General features: G+C 44.3%; 1 protein-coding gene across 21 annotated transcripts in view; it reads left to right on the top strand.

The window, feature by feature from the left end:
- The window catches only part of TRERF1 (transcriptional regulating factor 1), a 197,333-nt gene that overhangs the window by 64,098 nt on the left and 110,141 nt on the right, over positions 1-23,094 (top strand). For 12 of the 21 annotated variants that reach the window (XM_074332927.2, XM_074332925.2, XM_074332926.2 and 9 more), the window contains exons 3-4: positions 85-157; positions 13,833-13,915. The exons of 4 other annotated variants lie outside the window; for them this stretch is intronic. The gene's annotated coding sequence lies outside the window, so the exon portion shown is untranslated. The remainder of the gene's footprint in view (positions 1-84; positions 158-13,832; positions 13,916-23,094) is intronic. 5 more of the 21 variants (XM_019738457.3, XM_019738458.3, XM_019738454.3 and 2 more) reach the window with 2 other exon arrangements.

Here is a 23,094-nt window from a genome sequence, read left to right on the forward strand (position 1 = left end):
GTTTTTCTCCGGAGAATTTTTCTCCATCTTACATGGTACCTATTCATTTATTTATTAACTCTTTTCCTTGTTTCCTCCTTTTAGAACGTAAATCCCAAAACACGATCTGTTTTGTTCACTGCTGTGCCCCCAGCAACCAGAACGTGCCCGGCACATAGTAAGTGCTCAGAATCTATTTGTTCAACGAAGAAAAGGAGGAAAGGAGGGAGGGAGGAAAGGAAGAATAAAGGAGGGAAAGAGGGAAGGAGGAAGGGAGGGAGGATAAAACAAATTGAGATTGAAGGAATCCAGGCACTTGGTGTTAAGGATGGTTTGATTTGGTTTGTCTGTGCTTTAGAAAAAAGATGAAATGTGATGGGGTGGCCGAGTCCCATTACTTGCCAGGGGTCGTCTGGACCTGTCTCTTTGGTGTGATGAGATGGTAGCACTTCTGGTCTGCCCCAGAGTTCCACCCACCCTGCATGATCCTTGTACCCGTCACTGGAAAAAACTGGGTTAAACTTCACTCTTCCCAGAAAAACTGTGTTTATTCAATGCCTTGGATATGGAAAGGCCCTGAACCCTACATTGGAGCCCTCTGACTCTTCACCAAATGATGGAATATTGCAATGGTGGAAGGAAGCCATATCTTCTCCCTTAGGATTTTAAATAAAAGTTTCAGTTGTTTTGTACAACTTGACTGTCTTTCCCCAGTGACAAAGACAAGTACTAGAAGATTTGAGTTGAGGCGCCAGGAGAAAATCGGGGGTATACACCCAGTATATGAGTTTTGGTTGGACTCATGAAATTGGGAGGTTGGAAGGGGAAGCAGCAAGCTCCCGGGTTCTGGTCCTGCCCCCTTTTTTGTGGGTGGCCCTGGCCGGTTACTTCCCCTCTCACAGCATAGCTTCCTCATCTACAAAATGAGAATTGGACTAAATTTGGGGGTGAGGGGGTCAAGGCTCCTGGGGATCCATATGGATGGGTTATTCCTAAGGTCCCATCTGGACATCAGCATAGACAGCTGCGTCTTAAATGTATTCCTTTCTTTGGATCAAATAACCAGATTTTTGGCGAAACCCTGACTTCCTTAATATGCTGGAAATAAAGGTGACAGTTATTTAGAAGAGTAGATGTTTAAAAAGTTTTCTCAGTGCCAGTTACTTTAGTAAGTGTGGGTTTTCTTTTCTTTCTTCTTGATCTTAACTTATAAGTGATTACAAGATCAAACAAGTTTCAGTTTGAGTCCCCCCTGCTTTACAGTCTGAGCCTGTACGGAGTTGACTTATCACATTTACTTTCAACTAGTCTGGCTGTTACGTGGAGGCCTTATCAGCCAACTGTTAGCCCTCAGGATAGGAAGACATGGTCTTGGGCGGTTTGGAAGCTGGGTTTTCAGCATTACAGTAGGTAGACCTGGCACCTCTCCCCAATTTACCTGCAGCCCCCCTTCTCAGCACCCTACCTGACTGGGTGAGCTGTTACGCAGCAGTGTCTTTAGGAAACATGTCAAGTTTCAGTCCTTTCCCAAACCCCTGCCTCTTGCCCAGGACCAGCTACATAATTTGCTGGGCCCAGTGAAAAATGCCAAGGTGGAGCCTCTTGTTTAAAAATTAAGACTTCCAAGACGGTGACAGCAGCGCATTAAGCCAAACACGGGGCCCTGTGAGTCTGTACAGGTCACATGCCCCGTGAAGCCAGCTCTGCTCTTGCATCTTACGTTACCAGGACCATGGAGATTTATACAACACGTTTTAAGAGTCATTACAAATTCCTTCAGAAGGAATTTGAGTTGTTTCTGTCACAGCTGGTGTGATTCAGGGTTGCTGACCTGAGCCGCTGTACTGTGTTTGGAAAATCACACCAGCCCAGTGTGGAGGGTTTGGTCCATGAGTGCTGGTGGGAGGAGAGAGGAGGGTAGTGTACAAATGGTTGCACTGCCCAAGCAGCCCCAAGGGTACTGCCCTTTAAAAAGTCTTTTGATGGGTAAACACAACGTGGTACATATGTACAAGAGAATATTATTTAGTCATGAGTAGGGAATGAAGTACAGACACATGTTACAACAGGATGAACTTTGAAAACATACCAAGTGAAAGGAGCCAGACACAAAGACCATCTATTGTATGAAATGTCCAGAATGGGCAAGTCCAGTCCGTAGAGAGAGAAAAGGGTTGCCAGGGAAAGAGGAGAATGGGATGTGACTACTAATGGGTTTTCTTTGGGGGTTATGAAAATATTCTGAAATTAGGTAGTAGCGATGGTTGTACAACCTTACGAATATGCTAAAAACCGCTGGATTGTGCAGTTTAAATGGTGAATTTTATGGGTCATGAATTATATCTGAATTTGAAAACAAGTAGTAAAAAAAAGTCTTTTGAAGGCTCAACATGAAACTCTCTACCCCTCTGCCCTTGGTGGGTGTTGTCGGTTCAGTGTGGGAGCCCCCTTCTCTCCTTCCTGCCTCCCCCTCAGTCACAGATAATCTGTTGAGCACCCTTTATGCAAAGCTTGTTTTCCAGGAAAGATCTTCTGGAAGCATTCATGCTAAGCGGATATGTGGCTGCTAAGACTTAGCCTCTCCCAAGGCATTTGCATATTAGCTTATAAAGGGAGAAAGCTTTTAGGTGAGAGGGATGAACGTTTAATTTTAGAATTCCAAGTAAGAGCAAGCATGTGTGGAAGGTTTTTTTTATTTTTTGTGGGGTAAGGGTGTTCTCAGTGGCTCTGGGGCTAGGGGTGACTAGGTCCCTGTTCCACACACGGATCCAGCTGCTCCCAAGGCAGGGCCAGCTTGGTGGTGAGTGGCAGGGTTAGAAACATTCCATTCAGGACAAGCAACTTTGCCCTGACCTGGTCAGGCTACCTTTAACGTTTTCCAAAGGGGGACATTTTGACTTTGGAGGCTGCTGAGAGGAAATATCCTACTGGTCAGATTTCATTTCTCTCGTTAATGAGGTTGGTGGGTTGTTGTTGTTGTTGTTTTTATTGGGGAATATTGGGGAACTGTGTTTTTTCAGGACCCATCAGCTCCAAGTCAAGTCGTTGTTGTTTTTTTTCAATCTAGTTGTGGAGGGCGCAGCTTAGCTCCAAGTCCAGTTGTTGTTTTCAGTCTAGTTGTGGAGGGCGCAGCTCACTGGCCCATGTGGGAATCGAACCGGCGACCTGGGTGTACTGAGCACTGCACTCTAACCAACTGAGCCAACCGGCCGCCCGGTGAGGTTGGTTTTGAATCAGGTGGCCCCAATTTGAAACAAACCCCTTGCCCGGCTCTTTTCTGCTCTCATGCCTGTCAGTTTGGTCCTACTCGTCCTTGCCCTGTGCTCCTCTTCACATCTGCGGCCTTCCTCCTCCTTCCCCGTTGTCGCAGCCCCACCCTTCAATTCCCAGTGTAGTTCAAGTGTTGTCTCCCGAGAATCCCCTCAGTCAGTAGTAAGCTCTCATCCTTCATGTTTGTGTGGTTCTCAACTCCCGAGACCTTTCTCTTAATCATCTTTGGATCTCCAGTGCCTGGCACAATTCCTGTACACAGTAAACACTTAATAAATGCTTTTGAATTGCCCCGAACCAAGGCTGTGTTTGGTCCTGGGAGGGAGTAGGAGTAACAAAATCAGCAAGAGACGTGCGGGGTAAACTATAAGCCTCAGTCATTAATTGATAAGAGACAAGGAAATGGCATTTGTGATATGAAGGACGGGACTCTGAACTCCTGCTGGATATGGATGGGGGCATCTCAGAGCTTCACGTCATGTGAGACGATGAGCTCAGGACATCACAGGAGCTGCCCCCTGGAGTAGTTGCTTCCGTGGAGTATCCTTTTTTGAAAGATGTCTTAGATTTCAGGCTTCCATCCTCAGCCAGAAGGACCTGCCTCAGCAAATATTTACTGAGTGCCTACTGTGTACCAAGTACTGATCTAGAATCCGTCACTTTGGAGGAGCTCCGTTGTGTGATGGGTTTGGAGAAGCCCAGGGCCTTTGCACATGCCCTGCCTGGGTTCTGCTTTTCCCGCAGCTTCTTGAGTGTCATCTCCATTCCCAGGGATAGTAAATTCGCACATGGTTGCTCTTGGGTGAAAAAAAAAGGCGTTGGTGCTTATGTCTTAAACACTGCCATTCACACTGCCCTTAAGGGAGGAAGGGAGGAAGAGGAAGACAGGTCTACACGTCAGCCCTGTGCCTCCTGCTGTGCCTCCCGTGAATCGGCCTGGCTCTGTCAGTCAGGGTCCCAGCGTGAGACGGCTGGCACATGCTAAGGGTTTAACTGGAGAGACTTAATGAAGGGGAGTGTTTACAGAAGTGTGGGCAGGTTAGGGAAACCAAAGGTTAGTGAGGCACCCAGGGCTGGCAACAGTAGGAAGCTGTTACCTTCCCTGGGCCAGGAGGTGGGAGCTCCAGAGTTGAGGAGAAGGCACCCCCCCCAACCCCCCTAATCCCCCACCCCACCCCACCCCAGTATAGTTGTGATGCTGAAGGGACACAATGCCAAACTGTGGAGAGGTGGGAGGAAGAGGGAAATAAATTTGTATTTATTACGTGGAAGTTGGTGGTCCAGGATGGGTAGAAAACAGTGTGAGAGAGAGTCTGTGTGTGGATGTGTTTAGTGAAGAATACCCTGGCTGCCTGGGCATTCTTATGTTCAGCTGGCTCTTACTTACACTTCTTAGGTTATTCAGGATGTGACCAGTCAGTCACCAGCGTCCCCTTTTTCCCATAAAGAGGAAAGTGCTCTGTCTGCATCAGCAGGATGGGTACTGGGTAGTTTCGACTGTAGCAAGAATAACAGATACAGGAACATTCGTTGCTGGCAGGCCCTGAGCGTCCTAAGCATTTTACGTGCATCCTCTCATCAAATCTCAATAACCCCAGCATGTAGGTGCCATTATTACCCTCATCTTCACCATGTTGCTGGTGAAGGATGTGGGACTGAGAGAATTGGTAAGTTGCCCAGTTGCACAGCTAACAAGAGGCAGAGCGAAGTCTGCCTGCCTCCTGAATGCATACTCATAACCTCTCACTGCCTCATGGTCTCATTCCTCCGTAGTGGGGCCCTCCCCACCCTGTGGTCAGTGCCACGTGTGTGCTGGTTCCACTGCCTGGGATGGTCTTCCCACTTCCTCTCCACTTGAACCCAATTGAACCCTTTTTTCAAGACCCAAGTCAGATCTCACTTCCTCTATGAGACCTTCTCCAACCCCCACCCACCCAAACACACACCTTTCCAGAGCCAGGGTGTTAGTCAGCTAGTATGCATGCATAGGTCTCCTCAATCTCCCAAGAAGACTCCGACTGATAAGAGCTGAGAGATTTGAGGATTGGTTTTCTACTTGGTTAGTAAAAGCCCACTGAAAGCCAATGGGGATTTTTTAGAAGGAAGAGAAGATGCTAGAGCTGAGTCCAGTAGAGTCTAGTTGAGTGTGTGGAGGAGAGAAGGTGGCACGTAGCCCTACCTAAAACAGCACAACACTTTTACAGAGCAACATTTCTCCATGGACAGAGGAAGGTAACATCAACCAAGCAGTCAGGCCTAATGGACGTGGAGGAGGCGCCAAAAGTGGTAAAGGCTTCCTTCTTACAGGACAGGGCGTGGGTGCCAGTCTAATACCCTCCACGTGGGTTTCCCGAAAGGCCCCACAGGTCACAGAAGCTTCTGGGTGGAGCATGGCCAGTCTGTGTTTTGGAGTTTCCAATTTCTTCAGAAATGTCTCTTGAGGGTCTCCAGAAGTTTTGATAATTGGCAAACGTCCTTTCCGTTTGGGGCTGACATCAAAGAGAGGGTTAAGCACCACGCCCCTGGCCCCCTCAAAAGTGACCCAAGACCACTTAGGAAGACTTGATGTTGCCCTGGGAGGACCTCAGCCTGCCTCAGTGTGGTGTTGCTTAATTTCATTTCTTTTTTCTCTATTCCTATTTTTTTCCACCCACTCCTGTTGGCTTAGGCCCAACTAGACACTGGAAGGGTAGAGCGGATTGTGGGGAAGCAGTTGGAAGGATGAGTAGCAGATGAGAGGTGGCGAACCCTTTGCTTGGGCCTCTCTTTGCTGGCCCTTGTACATTTTGCGGTGAAGCGTCTTTGGATTTTTCTCTCTGTGGGCCTTGGATATGCTCCAGGCATTAGGGAGGAGTGGAGACTGCGGAGAATTCCACAGTGTACACTCCATGTAAAGAGTTTCTGGGCTCCTGATCTACAAGTTGTAGGTTTGAATGTTACTTGGAGTAGGTATGGCTGCTTGCCTTGGTGAAGACTTGGAAAGAAAACAAATAGGGGTGGGTGACACCGCCTGGGTAGAGACTTAGAAACAGGATCAGAGGAGACACTTAGAGGACACACAATTGGACCATGTGGCTGAAACTCGGGGAGCAGGAGGAGATGAAGGTAAGGAGGTCAGACAGGTCTCAGAAGGGGCTTGACAGCTGTGCTAGGGCACCTCTTCTACATCTGTTCTTGGGGGCTGGCAGGCCCTGAGGGTGGCTTGGGGTCAGTTGCAGCAGTAGACTCTGCCTTAGGCAGGGGACAGAAGCCAGGGCAAGACGGGAGAAATCTTTCATTTTACGAAAAGGAGATGTGTCTACATGCCAGACTGGGACGGGCTCTGAAGCCTTTGCTTCTCAGTACTATGTAAGTTCCAGAGATCAGATAATGCTTTGGTTCGGGTTTTAAATGATCATTATTCCTTTATTACATAAATAAAACATAACAAAGATAAAGAGGAAAGGGAAGTGAAATTAATGTCACCCGTCATTCCACCACCCAGATATCATTTACATTTAGAACTTGGGTACGGAGCCTTCCCGGACGATTTTCTGTATTTACAAAGTGGAAGCGAACCATAGATATATTTTGTGACTTGCTCTCTCTCTCTCTCTGTGTGTGTGTGTGTGTGTGTGTGTGTGTGTGATTTTTGTTCCATTTAAAAAAATACACACTTGCCCAAAGTTCAAACGGCAGGTGTAAAGAGAACTCACCTTGCCCTCCTCCCCCCTAATTCTACTCCTCAGAGGTAGCCCTCCTTAAAAGTTTCTACTATATCTTTGATGAGGAAGACATTTAGAAGAGATAATGTATGGAGAAACAAACTGTAAATCCTGGTTGTTGTAACTCGTACAAATATTAGCTGTCAGATGTCAATCAGAAGGAAGGTATAGGGTGGGTTTGGCGGGACTGGGAAGTAGTTTGTGTTCCGTGAAGGGATTTTCAGAAATAGAAATTGTGAAGTTAGGGAAAGGAGGAGATGGAGACTTTCTGAGGCCTGGGTTTTGTCTGGATGTGTCATACAGGTGTTGGTGAGGAGCAGGGTGAGTAGAGGTGAGTGAGACTGTGGGCCAGGACCAGGTATGGTCAACTCTTACCTCCTGGAAGGGGACTGGGATGGAAAGGGTGGCAGTATGCAAATGAGCAAGAGACTTGTCAGGAAGCAGTGATAGTAATTGGTAGATATTTATAAAAATACCCTTGCTTGACAAGAGAAAAAGTCGGCAACTCTGTGTTAGTCCCCCAAATTCAAAAACCAAAAAGATTTTCGCAAATCTGTAAATACTTAAAATCAGAGCAACACTGCAGAACTGGACGGGGGCTGTAAGTGTCAGATTTGGTTCTGGTTTTGTCTCTGGCTGAGCAGCCTTGGACTGCATCTTAATTTCTTCTGATCTCAATTTTCATATCTGCCCTAGATCAATGATTTTCAACCCTGGATGCACATTAAAATCACTGGGAAACTTTCTTTAAAACCCCAATACCAGAGCCCCACTCCAGTCCAAATGGATCCAAATTTCGGGCAGTGGGAATTTTTTTAATGCAGCCAACATTTGAGAACCCCTGGCTCATCCTAATTGCTCATTTTAGCCCTAAAGGGTGGTGATTCTATGTATTGCATTATAGTTTTGTACCTTTCAAATACTGTGCACAAATGTTGTAAACTTCTTACATACCAAGAAGTCTTTTTATGAAAAACTCCCCATAATTCTCATTAGGCCAATGAGGTAATGCCAACGTTCTTTCACCAGTAAGTCAGAATCATAATAAAACATCAAATAATTCATTTTTGACCCAGGAGTTGAAAGCATGGACTTTAATTTTTTATTCCCATTTTGAAAAAGCTACTGACTGGAGGCCTCAAGCCACATCCATTTATAAAGAAGACCCTGAAAAGTTCAGAGAGAAGACATTACTGGAAATGTTTTTGCTAGAAGATTTGTGTATACTGTAAGTTCCAAATTAGGAGGTCCAGTTTGGGGAGGCTTTATCAGATCTAAATTCTGAGTGGAGTAGGAGGTGTTTAAAGAGACTCGGTGCTGTTTTATCTTTACCATTGAAGTTTTTGGTTTTGTCTTGCTAAATGAGTCATTTTTTTTTAAAAAGGAACCTAACTTGGGGAGGTGGGGAAACCACTGCCCTGCCGGAGGTGCCGAGGGTGGGGGCGGGCAGTGAGGCTGACAGTCAGGGGACTGAGTTTATAATTGGGCCGTTCACCCAGGAGGGGTGGGGCCAGGGACCTGTGTGCTGAGGGTGGATCTAGACAAGTGGGACACAACCTGCTGGGGGGTAGGGCAGTAGAAATGGTATTGATGTTATTTATTAATTTACCGAGTATTTTCTGGAGCCCACCCACCTCGTATCAAGGCTCAATCCACAGATGCTGGGACATTGTGAACAAAAAGGAACCACCTAGTTTTCACTCTGCTTGGGGAGATGGGACACAAATCATGGAGGTTAGGCGTGTCCATCTTTGCCCACGTTTGCAAAGAAATGAACCGAAGATATAGCGCCCGTACCCGTGTCAGTGGTGCACGTGAAAATGTTAGGGTCAGACAGGAGTTCAGAGGAGAAAAAGATGGCAGCCTGAGGACCCCATGGTGGAGGGGGCCTGATGACACACTGGCCGTGCAACCGCATGGAGGTCGAGGAGCTGTGGGACCCTAGCACATCACTGCCTCTTCCTGTGCTGAGTTCTCCCAGCTGAAAAATGATCCCACACACCTGTCACCCAGGCCCCTCATGACTGTTCAGAGTGTTCAATGTCCTACATGCCTGAGGAGGTGGGAGAGGGGCACAGTGGGGAGTTGCTACAGACCTTGGCCTTGGAAAACCAGAGCAGCTCTGTGTGACTGACCCAGGGCTTGGGGTGAGGAGCTCCCTGGCACCCAGGAAGAGTTCTGTGCATTTGGAACATCAGCCAGGCACACCCCTTGTATTCCACACTGACCCCCCCCCCCACACACACACACACCCAGTGCTGGTTTACGTCTTTTCTGAGTGGTGTGCAGCCTCCTGCAGTTGTGCATGCGTGTTTGCTAAGTTTGTCACAAACTTCCTGTTTGGGTTTGGTCTGAGGCTCAAAGCATTGTGTGTTTTGAAACCTAGGCGTTCACAGAGGTCCAGCGTTTCTCGCTTAGCGGCCATGGGATGGCCCTTCTGTTCTCCTCCCTTTTGCTGACTTTTGCCGGCCTTTGCAGACCTTCTCGCTGGGAAATGCTCTGCAGCCTCCGCACTTGTTCTGATTAGTGAGGGTTGGGGCTGTGAGATCTGAAAAAGCTGGAAGGAAGGAGGGGAACAATACTTTCTGGGCCCTTTATATAATGCCAGGCACTGTGCTAGATGTTTTTATACATTGCTTGTTTTATTTAGGCCTCACATTAGTTCATGCAGAACCAGGCTCAGGCAGGGTAAGTGACCAGCCCAAGGTTGGACAGCCCCTGGGTGACTAAGTCAGGATTCGACCCCAGACCCAACTCTAGAGCTCCTGTTATTTCAACTATGTCATGAGGCCCCCACTACGCCCTTGGTTCCACTGGTGTGGGAAGATCTTGGTTTCTTATTGGATATCTTGGAGATAGTATCACCTTGGTCTCTACAGTTTTCTCTCAGACCCTTGCTATTCAGGCGCTGCTCATTGTCTGTGTGGGGTGTGTGATTTGATGGCCCTGAGTGCTTTGCTGACTTTCACTTTTCTCTGCCATTCTCCCCATGTGGCCCCGGGAATCCCAGAATTGTTGTGTGGTCCATGGCTGACGATCGAAGTGGGTTAGGACCAAGTCCCAATTTCCCAGAACTGGAGACTTTTTTTCCTATTTCTGGGCACCCAGCACTAACCATTTCACTGGTCACCATAAACTCTCCTGAGCCAGATGTCTCACATTTCAAGCTCTTCCCTTGAAGAGGGAAGAAGATAGAATCTCTATGTCTATGAAAGTGTGTGACGGGGTCGCTAAGAAAGGATACCAAGTGTAAAAGGGCTGAAAGAGAAGGGGAGAGCTAAGTCTAGCCACCTTTCACCTTATTAGGACAGCTGTTTAGGGTGTCAGACTCTGGGTGCTCCTGCAAAGGAAGAGTAGGTGTGCTTCCAAAGACCTCAAGAAGGCCCTGAGACCCATCCCAGGTCTCTTGTATTTTCTGAAACACTAGAAAGATATTCTCTGTGTTTTATCAGCATTGCTCTGTGGATCAAGGCGTGTTTTCCAGTGAAGCCCCTGTGTTGAGCAGTGTGCAGTTCCAGGCGTTTTCAACACAGATGTTAGTTATCCTCAAGGGGTTTGCAGTCTACTTGGGCAAATGGAACACCTGCCAAGAGAAGCTAAATACAGTGGATTCAGAAGAGCAGGGGTGAGCTCGGCAAGCTGGGGTGGTGCCACTCAGTGGACTGCAGGGGAGCAGGCTGGTCAGAGGGGGGAGCTGCAGGGGGAGGAATGTGCCCAGTGCTGGGACCTTGATGGGGGGTCATGGAATGGGGAGGAGCTTACTGGATTGGGTGGAGCAGGGGGTGCATGTGGGAAACAAAATTGAAGAAGGGGGTGTGCATCGTTTATGAAGGATCCCAAGGGATGGCTGTGGAGTTTGAAATTTTCCTGTGTTGGGAAGCCACCAAAGCCAATCGAATAGGACGGGGATAGGTGAAAACAGTGCCAGAAGAAGGTTCATCTGGAAGTGTGCACTGTAAATGGGGGTTGCTGGGAGGGGAGTTAGGTAACATTTATCACGTTGAACTTTAGGGATGAAATGTTGAGGGCTTGGGCTAGGGTGGTGACATGAATATAGAAAAGAAGATAGAGAGGGGGCGGCCGGATGGCTCGTTTGGGTTAGAGTGTGAACTCTCAACAATGAGGTTGCTGGTTCAATTCCCACATGGGATGGTGGGCTGCACCCCCTGCAACTAAAGATTGAAAATGGCAACTGGACTTGGAGCTGAGCTGCACCCTCCACAACTAGATTGAAGAACAGTGACTTGGAGCTGATGGGCCCTGGAGAAGCACAGTGTTCCCCAATATTCCCCAATAAAATAAAATAAGAAGAAAAGTAGATAGAAAGATGGAAGGTTTCAAATCCCAGCTCTGTCACGTAGTACCTGTGTGACCTTGAGCAGATTACTTAATCTCTTGAGTCTCAGTTTTATCTTCTGTAAATAGAAGCTCAAAACACTTCACAGGACTGTTGTGGAGGGTTTTAATTTGTGTCGCACGAAGCGTACAGTAGGTGCTCCGCCAGTAAGTAGGAGTGCTCTCACAGTGTGAGAGGCCTGGTTTGTTATTCATTGGGAGGAATTGGCGGAGGGGAGAGGGAGTCCTCAAAGGGTTGAAGCTGGAAGTCTGGAAGAATGATGCAACCTTGATAGAAATGGATGGAGCTGTTTGGGGTCCCCGAATTCAGTCTTAGGAAGACTCTCCTACATCCAGGCTGCCGAGGGCCTGTTCCGGGAACCCCACAGCCACGGGGTTGTGCCTGTGTGAAATCTCTAGTTTCAGCTGAGCCCTCTGTGCTGCTGGCCAGCAGCCAGCTCTCTCTCCATGCAGGGGATAAGGGTTGGTATTGGTTGAGGCAAATTGAAGGAAGTGCTCCATTTCAGAACTGACACTGCTCTTGCATGAGTCCCCCCAGCAGTGAGACCTTTCAGGTTCCTGCCCCCTCTCCTAGGTGGTTATTGACATCTGGGCTCACCCCAGCCTAGTTTCCTTACACTCAGAGAAGGACACATTCCCTCCCCCTGGCCCGAGAACCTTCTGGTACATGGGTCCCCCTGTCACCTGTAGCTCCTGGGATCTCACTCTCTTCAGTCATTCAGCAATAAAGTCTTTCCTCAAACTTTCACACCCCTCTATTTCGCATCCTTTTTTCTCCTTTCCTCATAGACAGAAGTCTGGAAAGCATCTGCCCTTCGGTTTTGCTCCTTTGTGGACACAGCCCACTCAAGCTGGCTTCTGCCTGTGGGAGGGGTGCCTGGCACAGGGAAGGGACCTACCTGGTGGATTTGCTGCAGAGGGCTCCTGCTTTCCACAGTCACTGCCCTCTTTAAGGTCACCCGTGGCTTCCATATTACCACACCCAACCGACACTTCAGTCCTTATCTTTCTGGACTCTTTGCTGCTTTTGACACTGTGGACAACTTCCTCCTTTTTGCAACTCTCTTTTCTCTTGCCTTCTTTCATTCCACAAATCTTTCAACAACTATTTCTTGAGCACCTACTATGTGCCGGGCTCTGGGACATACTGTAATATGATGTCCTTAATTCTCAGGGAGGTTATAGTCTAGTGTGAGAGAAAAGGGATAAAAATATAAACAAATGTTAGATAGTGCTAAAGCTACGATGGAAAGTACAACAGAAGGGGGATAGAAAGGGTGTAGGAATAGGGTTGGAGGGCCTCATGGAGAAGGTAACGTTTGAGCAGAAACCCGAAGGAAGTAAAAGATGCCTGGTGAAAGAGTGTTCCAGGCAGAGGAAAGGGCAAGTGCAAAGGCCCTGAGGCAGGAGCCTGCTTGGGATATTTGAGGAAGCCATTGTGGCTGGAGGAAATTGACAAAGGGCAGAGTAGGAAGGGACATGTGGGCCATTTCAAGGACTTTGTGTTTAACTTTGGGAGAGATGAAACACTATAGGAGTGTTTTGAGCAGAAGAGTGATTTTTAAATGATCACATAGGCTGCTGTGGGGAGCATGATGTAATAGTTTGCTAGGGCTGCCAAAACAAAGTACCGCAAACTGGGCAACTGAACAGAAATTTATTGTCTAACAGTTCTGGAGGCTAGAAGTTCAAAATGAAGGTGTCGGCAGGGCCATGCTCCCTCTGAAGGCGCTGGGAAAGGATCTGGTCCAAGCCTCTCTCCTGGCTTCTGGTAGTTTGTGGGCTTGTGGCAGCATAACGCCAGCCTTCACATGATGCTCTCTCTGTGTGGGTGTCGGGGTCCAAATTTCCCCTTTTTATCAGGATACAATTCATATTGGAATGGGGACCCATCCTACTCCAGTATGAGCTCATCTTCCCAGTTAATTATATCGCAACGACCCTATTTCCAAATAAGGTCATATTCTGAGGTACTAGGGGTTAGGATGTCAATATAAGAATTTGAGAGAGAGAGAGAGATACAATTCAACCCATAACACAATTCAATGCGCATAATACATGGATTGTAGAAAAGCGAGGCTGGAAGTAGGAAGACCAATTAGGAGGCTACTTCAGTAACCTAGTGAGAGAAGTTGCCGGCTTGCACCGAAGTGGTAACAGAGGAGATGGTGAGAGGTGGTGGAAGTCTGGATATATTTTGAAGATAAAGCTGACACCTTTTGCTGATGGATTGGACATGGGGTCCCCCATGGAGGGAAAGGGGAGTCACAGTGACTCCTGCGTTTGGGAGCTGAGTAAATAGAAGAATGGAGTTGGGTGTCTTTCTCTCGTAAATCCTCTCCTTCCTCTGGAACTTTTCCTTAGCGCCCTCTGCAGGGTCCTCTTCCTGCGCAGGTCCATCAACTGTTGGGGTTTTATAGGGCTCCATCCTTGGCTGGTTCTAGTCTCTTTCCCTGATCGATATGATCTGTTCCCATGTTGGAGCCAAAAATCCTGAATGTGCTGTTTGGGTCACTCCTACAGGCCCTGGCTCTGGAGGATGCTGAAGGAGGAAGACACAGAAGCAGGACAACCCTGAAAGATTAAGCGTCTTAACCCTGAGACAGGTAGCTTCTCTGAAACTCTTGGTATCTGAATGCTTTATGATGAAGGGGGTCATAAGGTCATTTCTTTAATCATTATGATGTGGAAAATGGCGCGAGAAGCAGGGGATGGCTGCTCTGGGCCTGAACACCTGTAGGTTTCGGGAAAACTTTGCCTGGGAAATGGTCAGTGATTGTGGAGCCACACATTGGAATTCAGCATCACATGGAAAGGGGCTGAGGGCAACTTTGCAGAGTTGTGACTAGTGAAGGGTCCAAAAGACATTCGTGGATGATGGCTCTACACGTGGTAGGAGGGAATTAAACATCTCTGGAGAATTGTATTGTACCGTGTTTCCCCCAAAATAAGACCTAGCCTGACCATCAGCTCTAATGCGTCTCTTGGAGCAAAAATTAATATAAGACCAGGTCTTATTTTAATAGAAGACCGGGTATAATATAATAATACAATGTAATGTAATGTAATATAATATATAATACTGGGTATAATATAATATAATATAACATAATATAATATAATACCGGGTATAATCAAATCTAATATAATATAATACTGAGTATAATATAATATAATATAATATAATATAATATAATACCGGGTATAATATAATATAACACCAGGTATAATGTAATATAATATACCGGGTCTTATATTAATTTTTGCTCTAAAAGACGCATTAGAGCTGATGGTCCGGCAAGGCTTTATTTTCCGGGAAACAGGGTAGGAGGCAGCCCTTAGAAAATGCACAGAGCCTCTCAGAGGCAGATTCCCGGATCAAGGAGCCTTAGATCTGGCCCTGGGGCATTTCTAGTGTTTTTACAGCTCTAGCCCTGTGTTCTCTTTCAGATTCAGTTTGTCCCTCTAGAAAATGGGCAAATAGCTGTGATTCCCCTGCTGGGTCCCACACAAAAGCTGTCTGAAGGGTCAATACATTTGTGTATAAACAGTTGGTTTTTTTTTGGGTTTTTTTTGAGGTTCAAGCCCTGGTCTAAAAAGAGATGGCTATTTTCCGCAATTTCTCAGTGACACTGGGGGAGGAGGGTAGTGATGTCTAATTTGATTCTTTTGGGGTGTGCGGGTCTTTTTTCTCACCAAGTGCCACGTGTTTTATCTCTCTTACGCGAGGCTCACAGTTGATCCCTTCTCTTTCTTTTTTGTTGTGACTAATTTTGATTGAACTTTTAAGCCATTGTGTCTTGGGGTTCCAGTAGCAAACAGATGGTTCACTCAAGTGGAGTCCTCCAAGAGGCTACTGAGGGGACTGTTTATAATGGCGTGGGCAGGGTAACAAATCAGCGCGGGATGTTGAAGCATCTCAGGGCTAGCAGTGTCAGGGAGCCATTCCCATGCCTAGGCCTGAAAGGAAGGGGGCAGGATTGATTAGCAGAACTGGAAAGAAAAGCCGTATGGAAAGGTCTCTGGTAGAAGAATGCAGTCCACACCAACGTGGCTGGTTAAGAGCCAAGAGAATAAATATCCTCATTGAACTCCCCTCAGTTCTCCTGTCTCCTAGTGATGCCTCGCAATAATAGCCTACTCAGTGGAAGCCAGAAGGCAGGGAGCCACGTTGATGCTGTCCACCAAGATGAGGACCTCTGGGGGCGCAGAGCTGAGTGGAGATGGGTGGAGGGTAGATACAGAGATGCAAATGGAAAACATCTGACCAAGCGAGCGTGAGATGCAGATTGCTTGGACTATATTATAAAAGATGTTTCTTTTCTTTCTTTTTTTTTTTAAATTAAAGTTTATTGGGGTGACAATTGTTAGTAAAGTTACATAGGTTTCAGGTGCACAATTCTGTATTACATCATCTATAAATCCCATTGTGTGTTCACCACCCAGAGTCAGTTCTCCTTCCATCACCATAGATTCCCCCTTACCCTCATCTACCACCCCCACCCCGCTTACCCTCTGGTAACCACTAAACTATTGTCTGTGTCTATGAGTTTTTGTTTCTCACTTGTTTGTCTTGTTCCTTGGTTGTTTTCAGTTTTACATACCACATATCAGTGTAATCATATGGTTCTCTACTTTTTCTATCTGACTTATTTTGCGTAGCATAATAATCTCAAGACCCATCCACATTGTTGCAAATGGTACTATTTCATCTTTTCTTATGGCAGAATTGTATTCCATTGTGTATCTATACCATATCTTCTTTATCCAATCATCTATTGAAGGACACTTTGGTTGTTTCCATATCTTGTCCACTGTAAATAAAGCTGCAATGAACATCAGAGCACATATTTCTTTAAGGATAAATGTTTTCAGATTTTTTGGGTAAATACCCAGGAGGGGGATTGCTGGGTCATATGGTAATTCTATTCTTAATTTTTTGAGGCACCTCCACACTGCCTTCCATAGCGGCTGCACCAGTCTGCATTCCCACCAATAGTGTATTAAGGTTCCATAGAAGATGTTTCTACTGTAGAACCCAAACCATTGGCTGTGAGGGTTGGAAGGGGCAACAGAACTTAGTCCTTTTTATAGTTGAAAAGATCTAGGGAAGTCAGGTGACTTGCCTAAGGTCATTCATTAATTCATGAACGTGTTTCTTCAAAACCCATTATATTTTCTGTAGGAAGATAACACAAAACACTTAGTGCAGTTAAGAACCAGTGTAAAGCAAAATCTGAGCAAGTGCTAGAAGAATCTGTGGATTAGTGCTTATTTCTCATTTATCAGTTTGGATTCTTTGGAGTTGTGAATATCAGAAAACCAAACTCAGGGGTTTCCACAGTACAGGGGATTAATTTATCAGCTCATGGTGTGCACTGCAGAGTAGGTTAGAAACAGCAGTTCAGCATATCATCAACCGTCCAGTTTCTTTCCATCTCTGCTCACTCTTCCATGGTGTCAGTTCACCCCCAGGCTGGCTTCTCTCCTGGAGGCGGAATGACTGCAGAAGTTCTTGGCCTCATAGTTGCACATCTCTGTGGATAAAAGTAAAGAAACATCCCTTCTAGTCCCTCCCCAGCAAACCAACCCTGGCATTTCATTGGCCAAAACGAGTCATGCTCATTCCTTAGCCAATTCCAATGGTGAGGTGAGTGCCCTCTGTTGATTGGTGGGGCGTGGAGATTTTTCTTCTGATTGGCCTATCCCCCTATTGATGGGATAGTGTCAACTTTACCCAAAGCACCACGTGAGGGTGGGGTTCTGGGTACACAGAACTCTGGGCACTGTTCAGGGGGGAAAATGGATACTGGGAGAGTGGCAGCTGACACCCACCATACTGTATCATCTATAATAACCTTATAATTTGGACTAATTGTTGCAGGTAATAGTGAAAGGAAACCGACTCTTAACTAGTAAAAGCCTGAATTTTAAAGTGTTTTAACACAGCTTAGTTTCAGACAGAATCTTCCCAAACAGTTCCTTTTGGAAGGCTGGCAATTAGCGTACATCTTAAACCTAGGACCTTCTAGTAGGTTAAATATGCCTTCTGCAATCCTGTTTAATTTCTAATTTGCTTATTCAACCTTTTTATAGCCAGAGTAAACACTGAACTCAAATTTTGGGTCAGTGGAGATTAAATTACAGTAATAAGGTTCCTCATTTATAACCTCATCTATAAAATGGGAATAAGAATAGCACCTACTTTATAGGCTTGTTGTAAGGATTAACTGAGGTAATTTAAGTAAAGTGCCCAGTGGCCCAGCAGCTGGCCCAATAAATGTTACCTTTATTAGAGTCATATATCTCAAAATATTGTCACATTTATGTGTTTAGTGCATATCTAATCTAGGAAATTAACTCTCTTCGCCACAGATATATTATCTGCCACTGATTAGTTCTGTTAGAGATGAAGTAAATAAAAGTATTTAACAATTTAGTGTTTATGGAATTTTTTTTTTTTTACTGAAGTGGGTTTTTAAAAAAAATTACTTTGGGGAAAACCTAAATAAAGAAAATTTTAGGTAACATACAGTTAAGTTAAAGGTAGGTATATAATCCCTGGAAAATAGGGATTTTAAATTTTGCTCTAAAATATTAATGTGTTCTTAATTGAAAAATCTTTTAAATAGTTGATGGCCTGTCATGACCTATTCCAGCTGATATTCTTGACTTTGTTCTGAGTTTGGAGTCTGAGGAGGTGCAAGTGACCTCCTGGGCCTTAGTTTCCCAAACCAGCCACATAGTCAGGCTTTTTTGGGTGGATGGATTTTAGGATCGCTTGGATTAGGAGAGATTCTGCAGTAGCCAGAAGCAATGTTGGACATCTATTTCAGCTGACAAAATACTGTGATTCATTTTCTAGAGCCTCTGATGCCATAAGGCTGACCTCTCAAAATCCCAGGAAGATGTAGTGTCTGGATTTGGGTTTCCACATTAGCAGTGGGGAGAGAGCACAGATTGCACAGTGCCCCCAAATTCTTATCACCTGTGTTCCAAAATCTGAAAGAGACAGCTTTGTGGATCTGGGGTGGATAGGGTGCAGCAAGGGGTCTGCAGATAGCGGAAAAAGTTCTGTGGACTATAAATGTATAGACCATAAAAATTTTCATCCCCTCTCCCCTGAATATTGATTAAAATTAGACTTAAATTTTCTGTAGGTTGTTTGTTGCCCCCACGTCTGGTCACCATTGTGATAAATAGATGAGAATTAGTGATAACTATGTGATCGACCCTACATTCCTTGGTTCAGGAGGTGCTGTAGACAAGTGATTCTCACTACAGATTGCCTGGACCAAGAAACTTCCAAAATAAAAAGATTGGTGGGGTTGGCTTAGGGCTACCAATTTTTTATTTTTACAAGGAGTGATGTTTTTAAAAATCTAGTATCTATCACCACAATTTCATAACAGAAGACTATCTTGAGGCTAAAATAGAAGGAAAGAGATAAGAATAAAACATAAATCTTTACATTGAAAACAATCAGCTTTAGGAAGAATGTATAAACTGTTTTCTTTCTGACATCACCAGTGAAAACTACATCCAGAATGGTTGCCTTGCCATCTATCCATAACAAGTGTTGGGGAGAAGAGAAATTATCTATTTAATGTGCAACTGTAGGGGGTGGAAATCATACTTTTTTGAAGCCTCTCTTGGAGCCTAGGCATTCTCTAAAGTCGTGTCTTTATTTGATTTAAAAGGATGGGAGAAATTCCCTTGAACACGTCTTGATAAATCCGGTTCATTTTATAAGGAAGAAACTGTTTACTCTCAAGTCATTAACTTAGAATTGTTAGTTTAATTTTCCACCAGTAGGAAGAAAATCTTGCAATACCTAAATTGTTCAAATTAAAAGATATGTCAACAGTTTTTTTCCCACAATGAAATCCTAAAACATGAATTCATCTGTTCAGTTTGATTGGCCTTCAGTTGTGTGTGGTATGAAACACACACACACACACACCTGAGTTTGGTCTGAAAAGCCCCAATAAGGAAAGGGTGTTTTTGAGAAAAGCAGTGTGTACATCAGTCACTGGTACATGTTAGTACTTGTAGCAACAATTGGATGTTGGAGCTGCCAAAAAAGTATGACTTTTTAAGATGCCTTTGGAGTCATTAAACCCCAAACATACACCCAATCACCCCTGGCATCCGAAACAGTAATAAAAATGTTCCTCTTTCTGCTTCACTTCACATGCCCACTTGGCTTGGCCACAAACATGTTTTGCCTTCCAGCCAGGGATTAAGCTTCCGTGTGAGGCCATGATGTGTGAAAGCAACTTCCCTGTGCTGGTTGAGGGGCAGAAAAGACTGCCTGCATGCCTCCATGAAATCCTGAATGGAACTGTGGAATTCTAGAACCTAAAAGGGTGTTGAGGTCCCTGCCTTCCTGCTGGGTTATGCTAATGCCCGTCACTTTGACTGGCAAGAGCTGTCCTAATCCTCACTTCGCGTTGAGCTCAAACGTTTCATGGATTCTCTGTGAACAAGGACATGGACTAAAACGTGTCTTTCTCAAGCAGAAGCAGACTGTTCTGTGGCTCCCTCACATCTGCAGTTAGGGCTCTGTTCCCAGCCTCGTTCTCGGGCCTGGTGTTACTGTTTGAGTCCTGTTTATAGTCTCGCATATGCTCATACAGCATGTTCCAGCAGATACTCCATCTTAATTTGTTGAAACTCCTTACCACTTGTTTCTCCTAAGGTGTATCTCGCTCTACAGCAGGCCAGTCAATGCACATAGCGATAGCTCAGTGTTCTCTACACAGACGTTACCACAAACCCCTGGGGTAGTCAGCTCAAGCTGCCATAGCAAAATATCAGACACTGGGTGGCTTCGACAATAGAAATTTGTTTCTCTCGGTTCTGGAGGCCAGGAAGTCCAAGATCATGGTGCTGGCAGGGTAGGTTTCATGCTGAGACCTCTTCTTTTGGCTTGTAGGTGGCCACCATCTTGCTGTACGCTCACGTGACCTCTTCTTTGTGTACTCGGGAGAGAGGAAATTCTGGTATCTCTTCCTTTTCTTGTAAGGGCACTAATCCCATCCTGGGGGCTCCACCATCCTGACTCATCTTAACCTAATTGACTCCCGAAGACCTCCTGATAGCATCAGGTTGGGGGCTAGGGCCTCAACCTATGAACTTGGGGAGGGGGGGGTTCCAACATTCAGTCCATAACAATTCTGAATCTTTATTTGTGGCCCCTTGAATGCTCACAAAGTTGTTAGTCCAGGAACCCTGCAGTAAATAGAGAAAGCCTTAGACTTGCAAGTTTCAATGGCTGTGGAAGAGGTGCAGTGTCCTATATCTGGAGAAGGTGGCTTGGTGGACCAAAAGTTGGAAGACCTTTACCACGGAACGAGAGGTGACCTGGCGTCCACTGATCTGCTTGCCTTGTGATCTCACTGTCCTGCTTCCATGTGTCAGTGATGAAGTCGTGGTTGCTAAACTCGGTCAGCCTCAGTGACATTTGGATGGTTCAGTATTTACTATTCCCTGACCCCCTTCCATAGCCTCCTTTATGGGCCTCTGAAAAGGGAGGCCCTTGGAACCAAAGCCTGGGAAAATGGGGTTTTTTCTTAGCACTTTATCATCTTGGGCATTTACTCCCTTTTCATGGGGAAAAGAAAGGCAATAAATTATAATAAAAATGTTCCCTGTTCCATTAGAGATCAGTATCTTACAGGATCCTTTAAAATGTGTACAAACATAGTAATGTCCGCTTGGCCACAGGCACGCACATGTGTGCACACACACACACACAAACACCTGTGCCAGGTGGAATATTTTAAAGCATAAAAAGGCCTTTGAAAATCCTCTTAAACTTTCAAGGAACAGATAATTCCTGTGTTATATAAACTGTTCCAGGATTTATAAAAAGATGGAAAACTTCCAGATCCTCTTTCGAGCAAACCTGACTGATAAGAACTTTGGCAAGCCCCCAAAGGGAAGCTCTATACCAGTCTTCCTTAGGCATGTAAAAATTTTAGATAAAATACTAGTGAGTAGATTTCAACAATAGCGTGTGAATGTTTTACCTACCCAAGTAGGTTCTATTCCTGGAATGCAGGAATGGCTTCCTGTGCATGTATTTTTATGTGATTCACATAAATTGTTTAAGTAGAACTATGTAATAATCTTATTAATTGCAAAACTGCATTCAATCAATTCAACTTCTAATTTTTACAAACTGCTTGAAGAGAAATATTTAAACTGACCATCCCTTAATATGATGAGGAAGACTAAATTGAGACATTCACTGGCATTATACTTATTCGGGCCTTAATAAACGTATCATTGGATATTATTGAGATCAAAACAAAAAGCTGATGCAGAAAGTTATAAAACAGTAACACGAAGAATAAATATTGTGAAGAAAAGGATAAAATTATCATTAACTACAGATTGCTTACTTGCAGGCCAAAAAGACTTATTTCTAGATGGTGAGATTAAAATGAAAGATTTGGCTATTTCTGAAGTTAGTTCACAAATCTAAATGCCATTCCTCTCAAAGTCCCATCAGGATTTTTAAAATTTCACAATATGGCTCTAAGACTATTTGGAAAAATAAGTAGAGGAGAACCCTAACAGGAATTCTGAAAATGGTTTTAGGGGAAGGGAGTTAGATCTATTGGATATTAAAATATATAACTCTACCAGATATTTAAATACATTATAAAACCTTTGTAATTAAAACACTATGCTGTTCGCATAAGAGGAGGAAGTATTAAAAGATAAGTGAACTAGGATGGACCCTCACATAAATAATTTAATACATTATAAAGAAATCATCACAAATCAGTGAGGAAAGGAAATTATTTAATAAATTATTTTGATGCCTAGTTAACAATTTGGAAAGAATTATTTTGACTTCCCCAAAATGAATTATGGATGGATTAAACAATTAAGTGCAAAATGTAGAGGCATGGGAAATCTATAGACTTGAATATTGCTTAGAAAGAAAAGAGCAACATTCAAAAAGGAAAAGATAGTCAAACGGCAGGAAAATCAAAGATTTCTCCATGTAAAAAAGGGGGAATGGGGAAACAATACACTGGGAAAAGATATGCAGTAACATGACAGAATTAATATCTTTATTATGTGAAATGCTCAAACAAATTAAAAGGAAAAGTTCTAAAACCTTGGTAGAACATTTGAACTGATAACTACATACAATACTAAACAAATATATGGAAAATGTTCAATTTTGTAGTAAGAGATACATAGATTTAAACAACAGTAAAGTACTATTTTAACATATTAGCCAAAAAATACATGTTTAATGATTATCCCAAATTCTGGTGCTATTGCAATGTTCTGAAGCAATTTTAAAACATGTTGAAGAATCCGTATTATTTTTTCATACATTTTGATCCAGTAATATCACCTTTGTGGATCATCTTCCCATATCCTCTCATGAAGGAAATTATACAAAATATTAAATAAGCTATTCAGACAAAGATACTCCCTGATGCATTCTTTTCAAAGCAAACACACAAACAATTAATGTCTAACAGTTGGGTAACTATAAAATAAAATAGTCTTCTTTCAGCATAATGCTCTACTATGATTAATAATTATTTTGAAGCTATGTAGCAATATGACGAGATATTTACAATATAATTTTATGTGCAGAAATTGCAATATAAATTGTGGTATAGTTTCACGGTGGAATACACCTATATATAGCTGTGCTGTTAAAATGAATGAACCATAGCTGCATATGACAACACAGAAGAATCTCAGGTATTATATAACCTCAAATAAAAGTGTAAGTTGCAAATTAGCT

Source organism: Rhinolophus sinicus, chromosome 2 (genome assembly GCF_057876585.1).
Source record: "Rhinolophus sinicus isolate RSI-liver-muscle chromosome 2, RSI-T2T, whole genome shotgun sequence".
Taxonomy (NCBI): domain Eukaryota; kingdom Metazoa; phylum Chordata; class Mammalia; order Chiroptera; family Rhinolophidae; genus Rhinolophus; species Rhinolophus sinicus.